The sequence below is a fragment of the Myotis daubentonii genome, chromosome 15, assembly GCF_963259705.1.
Source record: "Myotis daubentonii chromosome 15, mMyoDau2.1, whole genome shotgun sequence".
In the NCBI taxonomy this organism is placed as follows: Eukaryota; Metazoa; Chordata; class Mammalia; order Chiroptera; family Vespertilionidae; genus Myotis; species Myotis daubentonii.
Genome location: NC_081854.1, coordinates 20,886,788 through 20,909,102, shown reverse-complemented (window position 1 = coordinate 20,909,102; position 22,315 = coordinate 20,886,788). Strand labels below are relative to the sequence as shown.

The 22,315-nt window shown below is 50.3% G+C and overlaps 1 protein-coding gene across 6 annotated transcripts in view; it reads left to right on the top strand.

Annotated features, from left to right (window-relative positions):
* PAK4 (p21 (RAC1) activated kinase 4) overlaps positions 1–22,315 on the top strand; it is a 52,110-nt gene that overhangs the window by 18,221 nt on the left and 11,574 nt on the right. For 4 of the 6 annotated variants that reach the window (XM_059666607.1, XM_059666605.1, XM_059666610.1 and 1 more), the window contains exon 2: positions 22,049–22,122. The gene's annotated coding sequence lies outside the window, so the exon portion shown is untranslated. Of the gene's footprint in view, positions 1–12,559; positions 12,754–22,048; positions 22,123–22,315 lie in introns of those variants that run through there. The other 2 variants (XM_059666609.1, XM_059666606.1) reach the window with 1 other exon arrangement.

The following is a 22,315-nucleotide window of genomic DNA, read 5'->3' as shown; positions in this document are numbered from 1 at the left end:
CCCTGGGCTTCCCTAAATAGTATACTGGATGATTCTCCAGGTTTTAAAACGGTGTAAATGATCCCAGGCTACCAGTACTTGGCTGCAGCTTGCTCTCAATATTTTGCTCTTGAGGTTTCTCTGGGTGGATAAATGAAGTTCCGTACCAATAGGGATACATCCAGCATTGATCAGAGGCGCCCCCCTTCACCCCAGCAGATAAAAGCAGCCTGCCCTGCTGGAACTCAGGAGGGCACTTGGGGCTCGTCTGTCCTAGGCCCACAGCCCCCACCCCAGCCTGGCATTGCCTCCAAGTGAAAGTGAGCATTTTGGGGGGTGGGGAGCACTGCTAGCTTTGCAGGTCACCAAATGGAATTCAGTTACAGGTCCTTGATGTGTAAGGGGCTACCCCTGAGCATCTGTAAGGTAAAAATGGGTTATCACCTGGGATCTGTCCAGAGAAAGCTGAGGCACTCCCTCCATGTGGGAATAGATTGGGGGTTGAGGTGGGAGGGTCTCTTCTCTTTGGCTTCTCCTGAGGGCTCTGTTTAGTGATCTCATCTAGCAGCTCATGGAGAGGCCCTCTGGGTTGGAGATTATTATCAAAGGCTCTGGATCTGGAAGCCTGGGTTTGCCACCTGGCTCTGCCATCTACTAGTTGGGTGACCTTGGGCATGTGGCACCCTTAACCCTTTGGCCTGTTCCCCCATTTATAAAATCAGATTGTATAAAGGTTATTTCATCTATGTAAAGCACTCAAAAGAGAGCTAGCACATAGAAACCTCTTAATGAATCCTAGTTCTCAATATTATTGTCATTATTGCCATTCACTCATTCATTTTGTAGATACTCACTGAGTTCATCCCTGGGCTGGCTGATGCCTGAGACAGGCTGGTGGCCTGATAGCCCAAAGTCCTACCTTCATGGAACTTGAGGCAGTGACATTCTAGAGTCACCTTGCGGAAAGCACAGTCCAGAGTGTCCCAGCTCTAGCCTAGGAAATCAGGGAGGCTTCCTGGAGTAGGAGACATCTGAGCAACTGGCTGGAAGAGGAACAGAAGTTAGTGTGTGGAAGGCTGTTTTAAGGAGCATGAACAGCATATTCAAAGGCTAAAAGTTGGGAAAGGGGTTGGCATTTTTAATAAAATTATTTTTAATTAAAAATTTTGAGTTAATTGTTGATTCACATGCAGTTGTAAGAAATAATTCAGAGAGAGTCCTTGTGCCCTTTACCCAGTTTTCCCAGTGGCAACATTTGGCAAGTCTATAGTTAGTACAAGAACACAACCTGGATATTGATGTGGATATGGTCAAAATACAGAACATTTTATCACAAAGATTCCTCCTGATGCCTTTTTATAGCTACATCCCCTCCCTGGCCTGTCCCTAACTCCTGGCAACCACTTATCTGTCTATTCCCAGTTTTTATAATTCTGTCATTTCAAGAATCTATCTATATCTATATATATATAAAAGCCTAAGAGACCATTACAACCGGTCGACCGAACGACCAGTTGCTGTGACACTGACTGACCACCAGAGGGCAGATGCTCACCGCAGGAGCTGCCCCCTGGTGGTCAGTGCGCTCCCACAGCCAACCTCCCATGGCTGGCCAACCTCCCACAGTCCCTCCTCCCAGCCGGCTGGGTGGTCAGTGTGCTCCCACAGCCAACCTCCTGCAGCTGGCCAACCTCCCACGGTCCCTCCCCCTAGCTGGTGAGCCGCAATTGGCAGCCAGGCCAAGGGACCCCACCCGTGCACAAATTCGTGCACCAGGCCTCTAGTATATATATAAAAGCCTAAGTGACCATTTGACCTGTAGCTATGATGCACACTGACCACCAGGGGGCAGATGCTCAACGCACAGGCATGGAAACATGGAATAGCCCTAACCGGTTTGGCTCAATGGATAGAGCGTCGGCCTGTGGACTCAAGGGTTCCAGGTTCGATTCCAGTCAAGGGCATGTACCTTGGTTGTGGGCACATCCCCAGTGGGAGGTGTGCAGGAGGCAGCTGATTAATGTTTCTCTCTCATCAATGTTTCTAACTCTCTATCCCTCTCCCTTTCTCTCTGTAAAAAATCAATAAAATATATTTAAAAAAAAAGAAAGAAAAGAAACATGGAATAGACTGATGAATCTCAGAGGGAAGAGGGGAGGGGAGAGGGCAGAAAGAGACTAACCAAAGATCTTATATGTATACTAGAGGCCTGGTGCATAGATTCGTGCACCGGTGGGGTCCCTCAGCCTGGCCTGCAGGGATCCGGCAGAAACCAGCCGTTTGACACCCCCCGAGGGGTCCCAGATTGTGGGAGGGCTCAGGCCAGGCCGAGGGATACCACTGGTGCATGAATCGTGCACCAGGCCTCTAGTATATATATATAAAACCCTAATATGCAAATAGACCAAACAGCCGAACAATCGGTTGCTATGACATATGCTGACCACCAGGGGGTGGGCATTGACCGCAGCAGGATAGTGGAGCAGGTGAGCGGGGATGCCAGAACAAGGCGGGGCACCTGTCGCTGTCATCAGGGCGAGCCTCTGGTGGCTACTGAAAATCCTTTGCCTCTGTGCACTGTGGTCCCGCCCGCCCGGCACTTGCACCTGTTGCCAGTGCCAGAGACACTGCTCACACCCGCTGCTGGTGCCTGGCGCTGGCCTCGATTGCTTGGCGTCATCGGCGGATGTGAGCAGCGGCTGCCAGCCCCGATCGCTCCTGAGGGCTTCTCCTCCTCCCCCTGCTCCCGAGGGGCGATCAGGGCAGCAGCCACCGCTCACACCCACTGATGGCGCCGGCCCCACTCACACCCACTACTGGTGCCGGCCCAATCTCTCTGTGCCGTCAGTGTGTGGGAGCAGCGGTGGCGGGAGCAGAGCTGCCGGCAGACAGGGGACTGGGGGTTCGGGCAGGGGCGCAGAGGATGGGCCAAGACCCTCCCTCGGCCCACCACAGCCTCACGGCCCACAGTTTCTTTCAAGGTGTACGAATTTGTGCATTGGGCCCTTAGTGTTATATAAATGGAATCATGCTATATGTAACCTTTTGGGGTTGACTTTTTTTCACTAAGTATATTCTCTGGAGATAAGTACCTGAATTCATTCCCTTGATATGAATGTACCACAGTTTGTTTAACCATTCACCCATTGAAGGACATCTGGGTTGTTTATAGTTTAGGGTGATGAAAATAAAGCTGCTATAAACAGCCACATACAGGATTATGTGTGAATGTAAATTTTCATTTCTCAGGGACAAATACCCAGAAGTGCAGCTGCTGGGTGGTATGGTAGCTGCATGTTTAAAGAAACCGCCACATTGTTTTCTAGTGTGGCTGCACCATCTTACATCCCCACCAGCAATGCAATGCATGGGCAATCCAGTTTCTCTGCATCCCCACCAGCATTTGTTGTTGTCACTATTTTTCACTTTAGCTGGTATAATAGGTGTGTAATGATAACTCACTGTGGCTTTAATTTGTATTTCCCTAATGGCTAATGATGTTGAACACCCTTTCAAGTGCTTATCTGTCATCTGTGCATCCTCTTTGGTGAAGTGTCTCTTCCTGTCTTCTGTCCATTTGTTAATTGGATTGTTTGGGGTTTTTTGTGTGTTTTTTAAACTAAGTTTTGAGAGTTCTTTGTCTCTTCTAGATATTACTCCTTTGCCAGATAAGGAGTTTGTAAATGTTTTCTCCCAGTTTTTAGTTTTTTATCCTCTTCACATGGGCTTTTGCAAAACAGACGTTTTTTTTAATTTTGATGAGGTGTAATTGATTAAAATTTCCTTTTATGGATCTTGCTTTTGGTGTCATGTTTAAGAACTCTGCACCTAGCCCTAGATTCTGAAGATTCACCTATTTGTTGTCTAAAAGTTTTATACTTTTAACATTTTACATTTAGCTCTGTGATCCTTAATGAATTAATATTTGTGCAAATTGTAAGGTTTGGATCAGGGTCCCTTATTTATTTATTTTTTGCATATTGATATCTAGTTGTTCTAGCACCATTTGTTGAAAATGTTGACTTTTCTTCATTGAATTGCTTATGCTTCTTTGTAAAAAAAATAAGTTACCAGAGTAAGATACCCGTTTACACCTACCAAGATGGCTATTATTTAAAAAATAGGAAAATAACAAATATTGGTGAGGATGTAATATTCCTACCATGCATTGCTGGTAGGAATATTAAATGGAGTAGCCACTGTGGAAGACAGTTCAGTCATTTCTTAAAAGGTTAAATACAGAACTACCATAGCAATTCCAATCCTAGGTATAAGTCCAAAAGACTTGGACAGATATTTGTATACCAGTGTTCATAGTTGCATTATTCACAGTAGCTAAAAAGTAAAAGGTTTAAGTGTCTATTAACAAATAAATGAATACACAGAAGAATCAAGATGGCGGCATAGGTAAATGCCTGTACTCATTGCCTCTCACAACCACATGAAAATTACAACTAAAATACTAAACAGCCATCGTTCAGAACCACCTGAAAGCTGATTGAATGGAAGTCCTACAACTGGAGAAGTAAATAAGAAAGCACATTGAGACTGGTAGGAGGGGCGGAGGCACAGACCAGGACTGGCACCCATGTGTGCCGCTTTTTTTAATCAGGAGGGAGATCATCTTTGTGGAGGCCACCCATGAGGAACAAGGAGTCCCAGACCCACACCAGACCTCCAGCACAGGGTTCCAGAGCTGGGAAGAGGAGTACCCACAACTATGGGCTGTAAAAACAGTAGTTTGTGGCTGAGTGACACCAAGGCTGCTGGAGACCCAAGTGTTCCATTTAACGGGCTGGGCACAAACGTACTCGGACTCTCAGTACGGGTGGCTTTGGGGAACACAAACACATATGGGGAGGAAGTGGGTTGTCTGGCATTGGGGCAGGAACTTGGGGTGGCTTTCTCCCAGATGGGGTTGCTCACAGGGGTCATTGCTCCTGTACTGGAAACTCCTCTTTCGCAGGGCTGACTGACAGCCATATCTGAGTCTCCATCAGCCTAGACCACACTGTTTGCTGTATCATGGGTATTCCCTGACACCCTGCCCCAACCAAGTTGCAGCCCTGCCCAAGTTTGCAGCAGCTTTTCCATATGAATGGCCTGTCCTGGCTCAGGCTTCAGCCTGAGCTGAAATAAAAGGCCCAACCCCAGCACTAGCACCAGCCTTCCTTACTTCCCAGCTGGGCCTTGCCTGGGCACATCCAAGCCCACTACAAATAGAAAATAGCAGCCATATGTAGATCCCTCTATAGCTCCTGTTAGGTGGCCCCAGGCAGTGGCTGACTTTGCATCTCCCTGGAGGTCCTAGAGCCAGTGCGCCTGGTGGGCAGCTTCAGACTATAGCAGATTACAACTCTACACATCCACAAGCGACGCACTCAAGGGGCAGACTCAGTGAGCACCAAAGCCCCACTGAAGCAAATCCTGCTCCATTGGGGTGTTTCCTGCACAGCAGCTCTCCCACTGTAGCCACAGCTGGTCCTCACAGCTAATTGGCCTCCCAGAGTTGCCAAAAGCAGTTAAGGCTTAAGTACAAGACTGCACACAGCCCACACAGGGGTGCACCAAGAGTGCCCGGCTCAGAAGACTGGGGAGGCTGAGCCAATGGGCCCTACAAGATATCTACTACACAAGGCCACTCTACCAATTTTAGGAGACATAGCAACTCTACCTAATACATAGAAACAAACACAGAGAAGCAGCCAAAATGTGCAAAGAAACATGTCACAAATGAAAGAAAGTAAGCAAGCAAACTACTGGATACAGAATTCAAAACCATGGTTATAAGGTTGCTTAAGAATCTTCATGAGACTTTCAAAAATCTTAGTGAGAATGTCAAGGACATGAAAAAGGACCGGTCAGAAATAAAGCATACACTAACTGAAATAAGGAATAACTTACTGGGATTCAATAGTAGAGTAGAGGATTCCGAGAATCAAATCAAGGGTTTGGAATATAAGGAAGCAAAAAACACCCAATCAGAAGAACAACAACAAAAAGAATCCAAAAATATGAAGATAGAGTAAGGAGCCTCTGGGACAACAGCAGGTGTTCCAACATTCGCATTACGGAGGTACCAGAAGAAGAAGAGAGAGAGCAGGATATTGAAAACCTAGTTGAAGAAATAATGACAGAAAACTTTGCCTACCTGGTGAAAGAAATAGACTTACAAGTCCAGGAAGCACGGAGAATCCCAAAAAAGAGGAATCCAAAGAGGCCTACACCAAGACACATAATTAAAATGTCAAGGGCTAAAGACAAAGAATTTTAAAAGCAGCAAGAAAAAAGCAGTTAGTCACCTACAAGGGAGCGCCCATACAACTTGTCAGCTGATTTCTCAGCAGAAACTTTGCAGGCCAGAAGGGAGTAGCAAGAAATATTCAAAGTGATGACTAGCAAGGAACTGCAATCAAGATTACTCTACCCAGCAAAGCTATCGTTTAGAATTGAAGGTCAGATAAATATCTTCACAGACAAGAAAAAGCTAAAGGAATTCATCACCACCAAACCAGTATTACATGAAATGTTTAAGGGTATTCTTTAAGAAGAGGGAGAAGGAGAAGAAGAGGAAGAGATACAAATTATGAACAATAAAATGGCAACAAATATATATCAACAATAGAATCTAAAAATCAAAATAAATGAACAAGAAATCTGATGAACAAAATAAACTGGTGAGTAAAATAGAGTCAGAGGAAGCATTGGACAGACTGACGAATCTCAGAGGAAAAGGGGGGAGGGGCGGTGGAGAGTGGTAGGAAGAGATTAACCAAATACCTTAACTATAGACACAGATAGTAAGATGGTGAAGGGATGGGGCAGGAATTGGGTGAAGGGAGGCAAAGAGGGGAAAATAGGGGGACATCTGTAATACTCTCAACAGTAAAGATTTTCTTTTTTTAAAATTTTTTAAAAAATATATCTTATTGATTTTTCATAGAGAGGAAGGGAGAGGGATAGAGAGTTAGAAACATCGACGAGAGAGAATCATCGATCAGCTGCCTCCTGCATACTCCCCACTGGGGATGTGCCTGCAACCAAGGTACCTGCCCTTGATAGGAATCGAACCCAGGACCCTTCAGTCTGCAGGCCGACACTCTATCCACTGAGCCAAACTGGTTAGGCCCAACAATAAAGATTTTAAAGAAATAAAATACATAGATACACAAATTGTAGAATATTATTCAGTCATGTAAAAGGAAGGAGACCTGGCCGGTCTTGCTCAGTTAATTGGGTGACATCCTGTGCACCAGGAGGTTTCCTGTTCCATTTCCGGTCAGAGCACATGGCTGGGCTAGGTTTTCAATCCCAAGTAGGGGGTGTACAGGAAGCATCCTATCAGTGTTGCAGCCTCACATTGATGTTTCTTTCCAGAAACCAATAAAAACTATTCTTTAGCCTTGGCTGGTATTTCAGTGGTTAGAACACCAACCTGGGCACTGCAGAGTTGCGGGTTCATTTCCCAGTCAAGGGCATGAACCTAGTTGCAGTTTGTTCTCTGCCCTGGTCATGCTGGATGCAACCAATCAATGTGTCTCTCTCACATTGGTGTGTTTTCTCTCTCTCTCTCTCTCTCTCTCTCTCTCTCTCTCTCTCTCTCTCTCTCTCTCTCTCTCCACCCCTCCTTCTTTTCTATTCTATCTAAAAGCAATGGAAAAATATCCTCAGGTGAAGAGTAATACAAAAACAAAACAAACAAAACTATTCTTTTTAAAAAAAAAAAAAAAAGAAGGAAATTTTGATATATGCTACCAATATGAATGGACTTTGAAAACATTATACTAAGTGAAATGAGCCAAACATGTGGCTCAGTGGTTGAGTGTCAACCCTTGAACCAGGAAGTCATGGTTAGATTCCAGGTCAGGGCATATGCCTGGGTTGCGAGCTTGGTCCCCTATAGAGGATGTGCAGGAAAGAGGCAGCCGATCAATGATTCTCTCTCATCATTGATGTTTCCCTCTCTCCTTCTCCCTTCCTCTCTCTGTAACCAGTAACATATTAAGGAAACAAAAAAGAAATGAGCCAACCATAGAAGAAATAATGCAAGAATCCATTTACATAATTTGCCTAGAATAGGCTAATTCATAGAGACTGAAAATGGAATAGAATTTACCAGGGGCTGAGGAGGAGAGGATGGCGAGCTATTGTTTAATGTATACAGGATTTGCATTAAAGTTTTGGGTAAAGACAGTGATGGTGATTACACGACATTGTGAATGTATTTAATGTCATGGAATTATCCATGTTACATACAGCTAAAGTGATAAGTATTAGGTATGTTTTAACACAGTGAAAAATATCAGTGTTTTAAAATGTTAGGTATATTTGTGTGGATCTGTTTCTGCGTCCTCTCTCTGGTTACTGATCTATGTGTTTATCCACACTCCTGATTACTGTAGCTATCTTTTAGGCCTTAATATTAGAGACAGTGAGTCCTCCCACTTTATTCATCTTTTTCAAAATGGAGCTGTTCTAGGGCCTGGGCCTGGCAGTTTTGGAGCCTCTCTCAGGCTCCCTTGTGTGGAAAATGGCACTATGGTTTACCCAGCTTCAGAGTCACCCTTGGCACCTGCCTTGTCCTCAGTCCCCTTATCAACGAGCCTTGCTTTTTCTTGGCAGACATAGCTCTGTCTGTCCTCCTCTCTTCATGTCCAACCTTCTTGACTACCTTCATCAGTTGCTGGAGCAGTGATGCGCTCTTGTCACGTGTCCTCACACCTCTCTGGCCCCCTTAGTTCCGTCCTCCACAGACAAGGCAGCTAGAGTTACATCTTCCAAATGCAGGCCCTCTGGCTCACCCATGGCCTGGCTCCACCACACCCCTGTCCCTCCAGCCTGTGAGTCTCAGCTGAATTTCACATTTAATTTGTGTGATTTTTGACTCTAAGCCCCACAGGGCAAGGACCATGCTGCACCCCCTCCCCAGCCTGTGCAGAACATGGTGGACACGCATTGGACTTCTATTGGTGGAATCCATGAATGTGGGAAGGAAGCTGCATGCTGCTGGAGCTGATGACTGGAGGAGGAGTGTGTTGGGAAATGGGACCGAGATGTGGCAAGAGCCTGGGGAACCCGGGGAGGAGGTAGCTTTAGCTGTGCTGGCCACAGTAAGTAAGGTGCGGGACATCAGGTTTACAAAGCTCTCCCTGCCCATGCAGAGAAATAGGCAATGACTTAGAAGAGATACTCAGCAGAAAAGGAATTCTGACTCTTGTGAAAGGATGTGCAGCCTGCTAAGCAGAAAAAAAGCAGATGACAACTAGGCTGAGGGGACAGCTTCACCTATCTGACTGGCAAGGAGTTTGACAATCCCATGGGCTGTGAGGCCCTCACACTGGACAACTTGGCAGTGCTGAGCTTTGCCTGCAGTTTCACTTCTAGACATTTGACCCACAGGCACACCTGTGAAATGACATCTGTACGTGGTTGTCATTGCTGCACTGTTTGTAAGAGCTCAAGGCTGGAAACCACCAAGGCTGGAAACCACCGGTGGTGACTGGTTCAAGGCACCTTGGCCCTTCCATGCAGGGCTGCGCTTTGTGGAGATCAAGGCGTGGGAAGACTAAGATATACTGTATATATTTTTTCTATTAAGTTATAATAAGGTTTTTATTAATAAACAAAATAGATAAACTATAAATAACAATAAATATAATAACATTTTAAAATAATATAAATTGTTAGTATACATGATGGAAAGTGAATAAAGCATAAAGACGTAGCATAATCAATTATTATTAAGGGAAGACCTACATAGCCCCTGCCTCCCCAGGCCCTCCCGCCCCAGTGGCAGCCCCTTTCCTCACTTTCGAAGCAGTCACTCACGGCCTTGCTTTTCTCTTTGGTTTTACCCCCTCTGTATAGATCCCTAAACAGTGTATTTCATTTCGTATGGTTTCAGACTTTTTCTGGACAAAATCCTAGGATGTGTTTTATGTCTCACTTCTTTTGTTAGCATCGTTTTGCTATTCGTGCACATGCAGCTATGGTCATTCCTTGTCACTCTTGTGTACTATTCCATGCAGCCAGTAGATCACACTTGATTATCCATTTCCTGTGGATGAGCATTTGTGTTGTTTCCAGTCTCTGGCAGATTCAGATTGTGCTTCTTGAACCTTCCCATACGTGTCCCTGGAGCCCAAGGGCCAAATTTTGCGTGGTAGGCTCCCAGGGGAGCGCTGGCCAGGTCCAAGTGTGTGTCTTCACCTTTACTAGATGCTGCCAAACTCCTCCTGGTGCCAGCAGCACAGGAGAACCAAGAAATGTTCTTGAAAAAAGCAGGTGCAGAATAGTCTATGTGGTGTGCTGCCATTTAAAGAGTGTCAGTGTAAGTGTGTACCCGCATACATACGTGGATTTGTAGGCTCTCTCAGAAAGGACAAAACCCACTAGAGGTTGTTTCCGGGGCCAAGCTAGGACAGGGCAGGAGGCCATCCTGTCACTGCTTACCCTCTGGTGCCATTGGCTTTTGAACCATGTGTCTGCATTATAAAGAGACAGACACTGAGATGGAAAGAAAGAAAGGGCAGAGATGAAGCCCAAATGTGTCAGAATGTTAATAGTTGGGAATCTGAGTAGTAGATTTTATGGGGGTTCACTGGTTTAGTCCCTATTTTGAGGAATGTTTAAAAAGTTTATAATAAAATCTGTTCCAGTGAGAGAGGAACTTCGACGACCTCTCCTGGCCCCTGAGGCCTATCACCAGGAGAACCTCTTGTTTCCAGTGAGACTTCTAGAGGCTTGGTGTGCCCTCCTTCCTCCCTTCCGCTTCTCTCCTCTGTGCCTCCTCTTAGGAACTCGCTCCCCTTTGCTGGCCACTACTCGCTTCCCCCACCAGAGCCCAAACCAGCCTATCCAGTTTGGGGAGGTTAGAGGAGCCGCCTCCCTTGGCTCATGTCTGGGTGGCTGCCTGACAGGTGCTCCACCCTGGTGGGGGAGGAGTGGCCTGGGATCTGGGACTTCTGGAGTCCCCTACCTACCCTGCTGTAGCCCTGGGAGCCTCTGGCTTACTGAACAGGTGATGGACAGGAGCGGGTTTGAGGGATTTCCAGGCCCTCCTGGTCTGAGTGATGGGAGTCCTGTGGGAGTTGGCCACTGTGGGGGAATGGGAGTGGCTCAGGTTTCTGTCCCCCTGTCTGCCTGGGCTGCTCACTGTTCTCACTGGGCTCACCAGCAACTGGGCATCTGTCCTGGACCCAGCCACCTACTCGAACCCGGTCCCTGTCACTCACAGGACCCTTTAGTGAGGAAGCCCAGGGCAGGGAGTTTTATCTAGTTTGTTCATTGCTGAGTTCTCAGGGCCTTCAACCGGCCTGCCTGGTATGTGCTAGGAGCTCAGCCCATGTGTGAACCAGTGGGGCAGACAGACATTCAGAGACAGTGACAGCCGGGAGTGGTAGCACTGGGATAAGGCCCAGAGGGGGCACCTGACCCAGCCTAGCGTGCCAGGAGGGCATCCTGCAGGAGCAGCCTGTGGTAGGCTCCAAAGGGTGAACAGGGATGAACCTAATAGCCGACCCCTGCCCCCAAGTCCTCTATCATGGGTGAGACAGACAGAAACAAACAAATTTCACACCAGGAACTCTGACCTGGGCCAGCGAAGGCTTTGTAGAGGAAGCGAGATCTAAGGGCAACGGGTGTGAGGTAGGGCAGCACGGCCCCTTCTTAATCCCCCTCTCTGAGTGCCTTTTTCTCCTGTTCTGGAATGGGGGTTCTGAACAAGTTAGCCTGCTGCTCAGAAAAGCTGGTTTAGGGCACAGGCACTGGGACAGGTGGCAGGCGCCCAACTTCCCTGCCTCAGTTTCCTCTAATGTAAATGGGCCAGATAAAGTACTTGTCCATTGAGGGGAGCAGTGAGGTAAAATGACTTAATGTGTGTCAAGGCTAAGAGTAGAGCCACTTATTTTCAGAAGGGTTAGTCACATCCTGGAAGACAGAGCCAGCATGGCACAGCCCTTTCTCTCTCCCCATTCCCACCATCCATATCTCCCAGCCCTACACCTAGAGATGGCGATGTGGGGGTTTCACCATGAACTAGATCTTCCCCTTCTGGTTAGGCTGCAAGTCTCAGGCCCGTCCTCATGCATGAGTGGGGCAGAGCTAGAGAGGCTACCTTCGTTGTCTTTTCTCGAAGCTCTTGCTGGATTCACAGCCTGGAAGTGGGGGGAGCAGAGAATACATCCAGCCCCAGATCTCCAGCCACCCCTCCATATCAGAGCCCCATCCCTCTGTCCTGCCCCCAGCCTGGATCATTGTTTCAAACCTAGCTGCCCGCCAGCTGCTCTTAGGCACTGTGCAGCACTGCTTGCTTCCCTAACGCCTGGCATCTAGCCTACCTTGGGGACCGAGGTGGGGGTGTGGGTGTGCTAGTGGGGTACTGGCCCTCTGAAGCAAGGGCTGTGGTTGGAGTCTCCTCTGCCTGTGTCCCTGCCTAGCCCCTCCCTCTGCCGGACATTGTGGTGATGGTGATGTGGCCCAGGCTCTCCAGACTCAGCTCCGCCTCCTTCTATCTCTCCCTCCCATTCTCCCCCTCCCTCCTCCTGTGGGCTGGAGCCACAGGGAGCTCAACTTCTGCCAGGTCAGGGCAGCGTCACCACCCACTGCCAGGGAGGCTGGGGCACAAAGCCCAGCCAGCTCTCCTTGGTGGGTGCGTGTGTCGGAGAGCCAGGGGAGCCCCCTTGGTACCTGCTCCCTGCTCTCCCAGCTGGAAGCCTCTGTCTGTGGCTCACCCCAGTGAGGGTGGCCCAGGACCCAGGGAAGAGGATGGTGGAGGTGAGCTGGCCCTGGCCTCAGGCAGGAGGGGAGGATAAGGAAGGGCTGCACTGGGTGTGAAGAGGGTAGTCCTGCGGCCTGGTCACCTGAGCCAGTGTGAGCATGTGATCAAGGGGCCACACCTTTACTGGGCCCAGGAGCAGGGTTCCTGTGTTGGTGGCAGGTGTCTTTGCTGGGTCTTACCACATGTCACAGTTCAGGTCGCTGAGCATGTCAGTGGGAGCGCCTTCCTGGGGTCTGGTTTGCATGGGGTGGTTCTGAGGGGCTGTGCCTCTCTAGGTGACTGACCCTGGAGTTGGCCGTGGCTGTGCCTGGGTCTGCCATGGGGACTCATTGCATAGTGTGTGTGGGTCTGGGCTTGTGTGGGTCTATGGTCTAACTCTGTCCTGGGGAATGTTTCTGGTGTGTGTACGGGGTCCTGGGTCTGCCTTTCTAGGGAAGTCCAGCAGTTACGATCCGTCTGTGGAATTGTAGGTGTGCATGCATGCGCCTGTGCTTCTGGCTGGTGGCCCAGGTCTGTATTGTGTGTGCCATTGACATGTGTCTGTGGGTCTCTTTCAGGAATGCCTGCACCTCTGGGATGTGTGTGGGTCTTTATAGTGGTTTTGGAAGGGTCCTGAGTGCATGGGTGCTTCAGGGACCTGGCTGTGACTCTCCTAGTGTCTGACCCTTCCATGCTGAGAGCTTCCCCTGAGCCAGCCCCACTTTAAGACTGCTTCCCCCACCTTCTCCCATTGATGCCTCACATTTCCTTTGGACTTGCTCTGTGGGTGCCCATATCCAAGAGGCAGGAGCTGAGGCTCAGGGTGTCATGTCCGTTCCCATGCTCAGGCTCTACAGCCGCTGCCTCTGTGGAGTTGGCATGACTGCTGCTGGCCCTGGCTGCTCAGGGAGTTTTCTGTATGACCATGGTGTGTGTTCCTGTGCGCCTGTGGTTGTGTAGCTGGATGTTTATGCTGAGTCTGTGATATGGTCTCTGTAGATGACTGTGCTTCTGTGTCCAGGGTGGGTGTGTGTGTGTGTGTGTGTGTGTGTGTGTGTGTGTGTGTGTGTGTGTATCAGGGAGTTGCATGGCAGGGGACGGCTTGAATTCCGGGGACCTGGGAGGGCTCCAGAGCCTCTTTTCTGCCTGTACCCTCTCCCTCCTTCCTGCCCTGCCTTAGGGAAGAATGAATGAAGTCTAATCTGATTTCCCCGTCCCTGCGGACTCACCCACACTCAGGTTTGCTGTGGCATTCATTCCCACCCTGGGCACCTCTGGGGGGAGAGGGATACCAACAGAGCCCTTTGTGTCTGTGCCCTCTTGTGCCTGGCCAGGAGGGCAGGGGTATTCGAAGCTGGGGCTGCCAGAGGAGCTAACTAGCCTCCCTTGAACCTCTGAGCACCAGCCTGGGCCCAGCTGGGTAAAGGAAGTGGCATCTTTTCATTCAACCACAGTCAGAGCTGTGCTTCCCCCCCCCCCCCCTGTTCCCTTTGCTGGGCAGGGCTGGGCACACAGGGTGGCTGAGATGGCCCCAGGCCCTGTCCTCTTGGAGGCTCCCAGTCCAGCAGGAGAGGCAGATGTGTCCTCAGACAGTGGCAGCCCATTACACTCTCCCACTCCAACCCTAGAGAAAGTAAGACTTAACAGAGATAGTAAGACTGGCACATTTGCTCTGGCAGGAGAGGAACTTGCCCAGCATCCTCTTTTATTTATTTGTCCCTGATTCATTCAACAGCAGCAGCAGCAGCAACAATGGCAGTAAGTATTAATAACAGCAGCTAACATGTAGTGAGGACCCATGGGTGCCATGCACTCTTTTAAATGTCATCTCATTCTATTGTCTAGACCAGCCGTGGGCAAACTACGGCCCGCGGGCCGAATCCGGCCCGTTTGAAATGAATAAAACTATTGAAAAAAGAGACCGTACCCTTTTATGTAATGATGTTTACTTTGAATTTATATTAGTTCACAAAAACACTCCATCCATGCTTTTGTTCCGGCCCTCCGGTCCAGTTTAAGAACCCATTGTGGCCCTCGAGTCAAAAAGTTTGCCCACCCCTGGTGTAGACATTCCTGGGACATAAGAGACTTGTTCCCCTCCATTGCAGATGAGGACATGGAGGCCCAGAGAGGTTGAGTCACTTGCTCAGAGACACACAGCTTGGCAGTGGTGGAGCTGGTATCTGAGCCTGGGCAGTCTGCTCTTAGCCACCAACTGCCTGCTGAGCCCTTGTACTGGCACAATCTGTATGAAGGCCTGGTGGGGGAGAATGGCACTGTGTCTGGCCAGAATTCAGAGAGCAGGGCTGCTTCTCACTCCCCAGGCTGCTGACTCCAGGCTCTGCTTCCCAAGACCAGGGTGAACCCAGATAGATCTATGTGCTTCTGTGGGCTTTCACCCGCTGGGGAGACTCATGGATTTCCAGCAGCATCCTCCACTCTATGACTTGCCTCTTGTCTGTAGCCCAAATATGCCGCCCCCTTCCTCAGATTTCCAGCTTAGGCCACATGGCTGGGGCAGGCCTTCCTGTGGTGGGGAGGACCTGGGATGGACTCCCAATGGGTGCTTCTTGTGTTTGGGACACACACCTGGTTATTTACTAAATAGCCAGCTTCACTAGGACTTGGGCCCCAGTTCCTTCTCAGGCATCAGATCAGACTTCCAGACAGTGTGGGATGGGCCTTGGGGCTCCTATCTGCCCTCTGCCCCCAATACCCTTCCCTGCCTCTCCTCAGGGTCTGGACTCATCACACTGGCAAGAGCATCACTCCTTGTCCACTGATATTTACTGAGTGCCTACTGTGTGCTCGCGTCCTACTCTGGATGGCAGGGACACAGCAAGAACAAGACAAAGGCCCCTGCTCTCCGGGAGCCGACATTGTACTGGGGGGAGAGGTGATGCCAGGTAGTAATAAATGCCATGGGGAATTTGTGAGAGGGGGTCAGGGGAGGCCTCTCTGAGGCAGTTTTATTTACACTAAGACCTGAATGTCAAGAAAGGGTGAGCCATGCAGCTCTGGGCAGAGAAAATAGTAGGTGCAAAGGCCCTAAGGCTGGAACAAGATTCCTATGTCTAAAACGAAAGAAGAGACACCAGTGTGGTTGGAGTAAAGTGAGGGGAGGAGACAAGGTCCTGAGGTTGGCAGGGCCCACTGGGCAGTGCCATGTTAAGTCACAGTTTGAGCCGAGGTGGAAGCCCTTGTCGAGTTTTATTTGTTTAACATTTTTTCAGATTCCCTCCTAACCAAGGCAGCCTTTCTGATCCTGATTCTGGTTATCATTAGTGAAATTGTCTCTGTCCTGGTTCTTATCCCTTAAACCTCTGGGGTCTGTTGTCTGGAATGGAGGCACTGGCTAGAGCCAGGGCCACTGGGAAGCAGGAGGCTGAGGAGGCATCAACAAGGCCTCTCTGTCAGAATGGTTGCTCCTGTGACCTGGTGCTGGGCAGCCCTGTGCAGTGACTTCCCCTCTCTGGGCCTGTTTTCCTGGTTTGGGAAACAGGAAGGAAGAGGACTCCATACCCACCCACCCAAGAACTATTTGGAAGGCTCATCATGGCCGGATCTGCATGCCTGGCATAGGCTCAGGCCAGAGTCAGCATCGAAGCATGTCTGTGTCCTCTCTATCCACCCAGCTGCCTCTAAGGGGTGACCTGTTCTAGGTGCTGAGATCCGGTCATGACCAACCAAAATGTGGTTCCCACCTGTGTGGAGCCACAGGAGATAACAATAGACACACTCATGACCGTATAACATATTAGGTGATACTAAGGGCCAGCAGAGAGTGGACCAAGTGCCAGAATGTGCCAGGTGTTTGTGGGATGTGTTGATGGGCAAGACCAGACCATGCCCCTGCCCCCGGGGAGCTCACACTCCAGCTGTTACTAAAGTTGTATCATTGGTCCTTGGCAAGTCCTACCAACTCGACCTTTATAGCGAGCCTGGAACCTGCCCACTGCTTCCGCTTCCACCATCCCCAGGTGGTCTCCCGCTGGACCCTCAAGCCTCCTCTTCCCCGGCTCCCTGCTCCAGTCCCAACTCCAGGGTCTGTGCTGCTCGCACAGCGTCAGGCCCTGTCTCTCCCCTGCCAGATCTTTCTGTGGCTCCATCTCACTCAGGAAAAAGCCAGTGTCCTCCCCCGTGGTTCACAAGTTCCTACTCGACCTGCCCCCACTGCCTGCCTGCCCTCCTCTTTCATCACGTGCTCCCTCGCTGCCCAGGCCCCAGCCACTTAGACTGACTTCTACTCTTTGTCCATATCAGGCATGTTCCTACCTCAGGACATTTGCCCTGGCTGTTCTTGCTGCCCAGTGCTCTTCCTCCAGGTACCCACATGGCTCCCCCTTCCCTCCCTATTTAGGTCCCTCCTCAAGTGTCATCTTCTCAGCAAGGCCCTCCCAGACCTACTGAAAATTCTAACCTCCCCTTACCCTCCTGATCCATTTCATTTTCTTCTCATCATGTATCTGACTTATTAGCTGTTTTTCGGATTTATCTCATCTGTTTACAGTCTCCTTACCCCTAAACCGTGAGCTCTGTTGGGGCAGGGATGTTTCTGGCTGTTCAGGCCACTGCTGTCGGCCCTGCCTTGCCTGGTAGATATCAGCTCTCAGTAGACAGTGATGTTTGGATAGTGGGTTTGTGAGTGTCATGGGGTCATTGTGGGTAGAGTAGGTGTTTGACAAGGAGGGGGGCATGTGTCAGTCACAGGTGTGTGAGAATTTCTTGGAGGAACTAGGCTCATGGGGCGAAGCTTGAGTGATTTGGACGGGGGACAGCAAGAGCTGAGGAAGGGTGCGGAGGTGGGAATGGCATGGGATGTTAAGAGGGGCAGTGAGGAGCTTGCTGTCAGCTAGAAGGTAAACTGGCTTTTCCCTCCATTGTCAGAACACAGCCCAGAGAGGTAGGCAGTAAACTGAGGTAGGGAGAGGTTTCCTGGAGCTGGTAGGTAAAGATCACGGCAGAAGGGTGAGCAGGAGCCAGTGGTGGAAGCCCTGAGTGCAGCTGGGGACAGTGAGCGCTTCATAGTCCCCTTCCTGGTTTGGGTTTCAGTTTGGAGAAGATGCTGTGATCCCAGTCACATCCCCTCTCTGCCCCTGGGCCCCTGGGTTCCAGCTGGGTCAGCTCCCTTCACTACCAGGGGAGCAGCTTTATACAGAGCCTGCAGCGGGGAGGGAGTAGGAGGTAAGGATTTTACACATGCGCACACACACCCAGACAGCTTTGTCACACAGTGGCTCTTGCTCTTCTGCCTGTTTCCTCTCATGAAAGGTCAGAGGGTAGAACAAGCCAGAGTGACTGGAAAAACTGAAGCTTTTGCTAGGACAGGTTGAAAGCTGCCTGTTCCATATGAGAAATGATGTAATTGAAAATATTTTTTAAAATTGAAACAAACATTTTAGAGTAGGATGCAAAAATGTGTCTGCATTCTTGGGATCAGACACTGGACTTCATTCAGAGGGGTCTGTGTCCTGGCTGGTGGCTGCGGGCTTCATGCTGTCCTCTTCATTCTGTCTGAGCGCACTGGTTCACGCTCTGCCTCTGGGCTCCAGGGCTTTCTCTGCCAGTTTCATAGTCTGCCTGTGCAGAGGCTGAGACACGAGAACAGGAAAGTAATGTAGTGGGTACAGATGAATCTGTGGGCCCAGCCATGTTGTAGGCATTGGGGTACAGTGGGGAGCAATTGAATGACAGGCCCTGCTCTCATGGAGCAGACATTCTAGTAGGTGAGACAGACACTGAAGAATTACACACACACACACACACACACACACACACACACACACACACACATAATGTATGGAAATGCAATGAGGAAAAATAAAGCAGAGAAAGGGGGCATAGAGAGTGATAGGACAGAAACAGGGACATTTGAGCAGAGATGTGGGTGGAGGGAAGGAGAGAGAGCGCCATGTGCAAATCAGTGAGAAGTAAGTTCCAGCAGTTAGCAACCACCAGTGCAAAGGCCCTGAGGTGGGAGCATTTCTAGGGTTTGAAGAATAGTGAGGAAGCCCATGTAGCTGGGGTAGAGTGAGCAAGGGGGTGTGAGGAAGGACAAAGGGGAGAAGTGATGGGCCTTGTGGGTTACAGGGAGGAGTCTTTGTGGGCCAAAGTAGGGTTTAAGGATGTTGACTCTGGAGTGAATAGGACTGTCTCCCTACCTCAGTTCTGCTGGATGCCCTTAGTGCAGGATTTCACTTTGTGAGCCTCAGTTTCCACATCTTCAAAATGGGCATGAGAATAACCACTTCACTGAGATTGTGAGCTCAGCATCAGCATCTGTGCAGGGTTGTGAGGTCCACTGGTGTTGATGGGAGTGTAAATACTGGGGCTGAGCCTCAGCGAGCCACATGTGGTAGTAGGGACTGGCTTTCAGACACCTTTTCCGCGGCAGCCTGTCACACCAAAGGCCTGTGGGAAAGGGGATAAGGAATCACAGGGGAGGGGAGGCAGCTGCCCCACTTGTGCTGCCTCTTGCTATCCCTGGGGGCCGGGGCCAGACAGGTCAGATAGGAAGTAGGGACCCTCCCCCTGAGAAAGGTTCAGGGCAGGAGAAGAAGGACAAGATCTCGGTGGGGAGAGGGGAGGAGGCCAGGACCTACCCCAAGATGATAATGGTGATGATAATGTCATGGCTGCGGCTGGCTAGTATACCTCAGTGGTTGAACATTGACCCATGAACCAAGAGTTCACTGATTCGATTCCCGGTCAGGGCACATGCCCAGGTTGCAGGCTCAATCCTCAACAGGGGGTGTACAGGAGGCAGCTGGACAATATTTCTCTCTCATCAATGTTTCTATCTCTCTATCCATCTCCCTTCCTCTCTCTCTAAAAATCAATAAAAACATGTAAAAATTAATCTACAAAATAGCATGGCATGGTGTCCAACACTCTGGGTTCAAAGCCTGGGTCCCCTGGACAAGGGGCTCATCTCTGAACCTCGGGGTCCCATCTGTGAATTGGGGATGATAAGAGTGCCTCTCTCAGGTTACCGTGAGGATGGAGTGGGATTAGGCACAGAGAGCATCAGGCAGGGCCCAGCACATAAGAATCTCCCAAGAGGCAGCTGCTGCTAATTTCGAAAACTGGGTTGGACAGGCCTGAAATCTCATGTCCACGCTGCTACTAAACTGTGTCACCTGGCGAGGGGGTATGTCCTCATCCTCTCTATGCCTTGTGTTTTATTGTCTTTTTTCACCTGTAACCGGGGTCAGGTCTGTAGCCTGGGTCAGGTGTGCAGATTAAATGAGGGACTCTGGCCCTAACCAGTTTGGCTCAGTAGATAGAACGTCAGCCTGTGGACTAAAGGGTCCCAGGTTCGATTCCGGTCAAGGGCATGTACCTTGGTTGCAGGCACATCCCCAGTAGCGGGTGTGCAGGAGGCAGCTGATCGATGTTTCTAACTCTCTATCTCTATCCCTTCCTCTCTGTAAAAAATCAATAAAATATATTTTTAAAAAAATAAATGAGGGACTCTGGGTTTAGTGCTTAGAAGAGGGGCTAGAACCCAGCAGGTGCGCAGTAAGTGTGGGTTGCCTCTCTAAAGGGCACACTTCCTTTCTGTGTGCAGCTCCTAGGGGCCTGGCCATCAGTGCCTATGCTCTGTGACTCCTTATAGAACTCCGGGAGCTGTCACAGCCCACTTACAGGAGGAGACTGAGGCCCAGAGTGGCTGAGCTGCCAGTGCAGGGCCACCCAGTGAGCTCCCAAGGTGGGCTGGCTCTGCTGTTTCACGGGCACAGAAAACGAAGTGGCACAGTGTGCAGCAATAGAGCCCGGGTTTGGGCCCTGGGCTGACTGATTCCTAAGTTCCAAGCTTGTCTGGGAATCCCAGCATCCCCCATTCCTGGTGCAGGCCCCTACCTTCACGTAGCAGCTCCTCTCCTTTTTCTTCTGAGGCCCCCATAAGGTCAGGAGCTTGGGGATTTAGTGGGAAGGGGGGCGTGGTAAAGAGCCAGCTGTGCTTGGAGCTGCCCCAGGGTGGGGCTCCCGCCGCCTGATCATTATAAACATGGCCAGTTCCTCTGTTTGTCCTGCCCTCCATGTGGTGCCAGAGGGAAGGGGTGGCCCCAGGCAAATATCCGGAGGTGTGCCCCTCTACCCCCTTCCCCTGTGGGGTCACTGCCTGCACTGTGCAGAGGTGGCTTGGTGGTTTATAGGTGGGTGTTCTGGGTTGGCTGCTCCATGTGCCAGGCTGCTGCCTGCCCACCCATCTGGATCCTGAGCTCCCTCTCCTCGGTTAGTAAGGGGTCATGTGGCTAACCCTCTCCTGTGAGGCCTAGGCTGGGAGATGGAGGATATGCAGAGCAAAGAGTGAGAAAGGCCGAGGGGAAAAATGAGGCTAGGCCTGGGGCCAAAGGGGGTTACAGTTGGGAAGACAGTGCAGAGGTGATAGGATATAGGGCAAAGATTGTGGTGACAGAGCAGGGAAGATGGGAGAGGGTCGGGTGTAGGGTGTAGTGTGGGTCAGGGTCACCAATGGGAGTCTGGGAGGGAGGGCTGGTCAGTGTTCAGAGGCCTGGAATGGGGGTAGACTGAAGGGGCTCCTGGTTTGGTTGGGGCTATAGAAGGGGCTGAGGCAGAGGCAGAGGCAGAAGCAAAGAGGCCCCCTCCCTGACCAGGGCTGTCCCACCCCATATCTAGACAGCTAGGGTCCCTGGAGCATGGAGGACAGTGCCCTTGGCTAGGGGAGCTCTGCCCAGATCTGATTCTGGCCACCTGCTGGCCAAGAGGCCCAGACCAGTTGAGACAGGTTAGCTGCTGGGTTCCTGCCCACCTCCCTCCACTGCCAAACCGGTTCTCCTAGAGGCTGCCCATTGATGGTCCTTCCTCTGAGCAAGGGGTGGCAGCCTATTTGGCCTCACCTTACAGAGCTGCTCCCACAGGAAAGGAGCAGCTCTCTCATGAGAGGAGAGCCAGGGGCTGAAGAGGCCACATCCCAGACATGCTTCTGAGCATCCTCATAGGTCATAAGACTCACTGAGCTTGTGACTGACCCTGTGCCAGGCCCTGGGAAGCTAGCCATGAACCAGACAAAATCCCCACCTGGGTGTTTCCTCTCGTCCTTAGATATAAGCTCACAAGCACTCCTCTGGGAATCCTCCCTATTTCCACCCTGCCATTCCTCCATCTGGGCCCGGTGCTCCCTGGCCCAGTCCCTGCCACTCTGGGCTGTCAGAAGCTGTCTCTGTCACCGCTGTGTCCCTAATACCAACCAGCACAGGCTGGGCACAAAGGAATGAGTTATTACTGAATGAGTGGGTGAATAAATGAATGGATGAGTAAATGAGACGTTTTCTTCCCGTTTTACAGATGAGTAACCCGAAGCCCCAAGAGGAGATGGCACCTGCCCAAGGGCACTTCTAGCACAGCCAGTGTCACACCAGGTCTGTGGGCTCCGGGGCTCGTGTGTGGGACAGGGGAGCCTGAGTCCCCCTCCCTCAGGCACTGCTAGCAGTAATCCTAACCATCAACAACGTAAATGAGGACAGGCCCTCCTTCTGTGCCTAGCTCTGTTTGTATTAACTCATTTAATTCTCGCAGCAGTCCTAAGGAGGTTGGTCTAAGCACAGAGAAGTG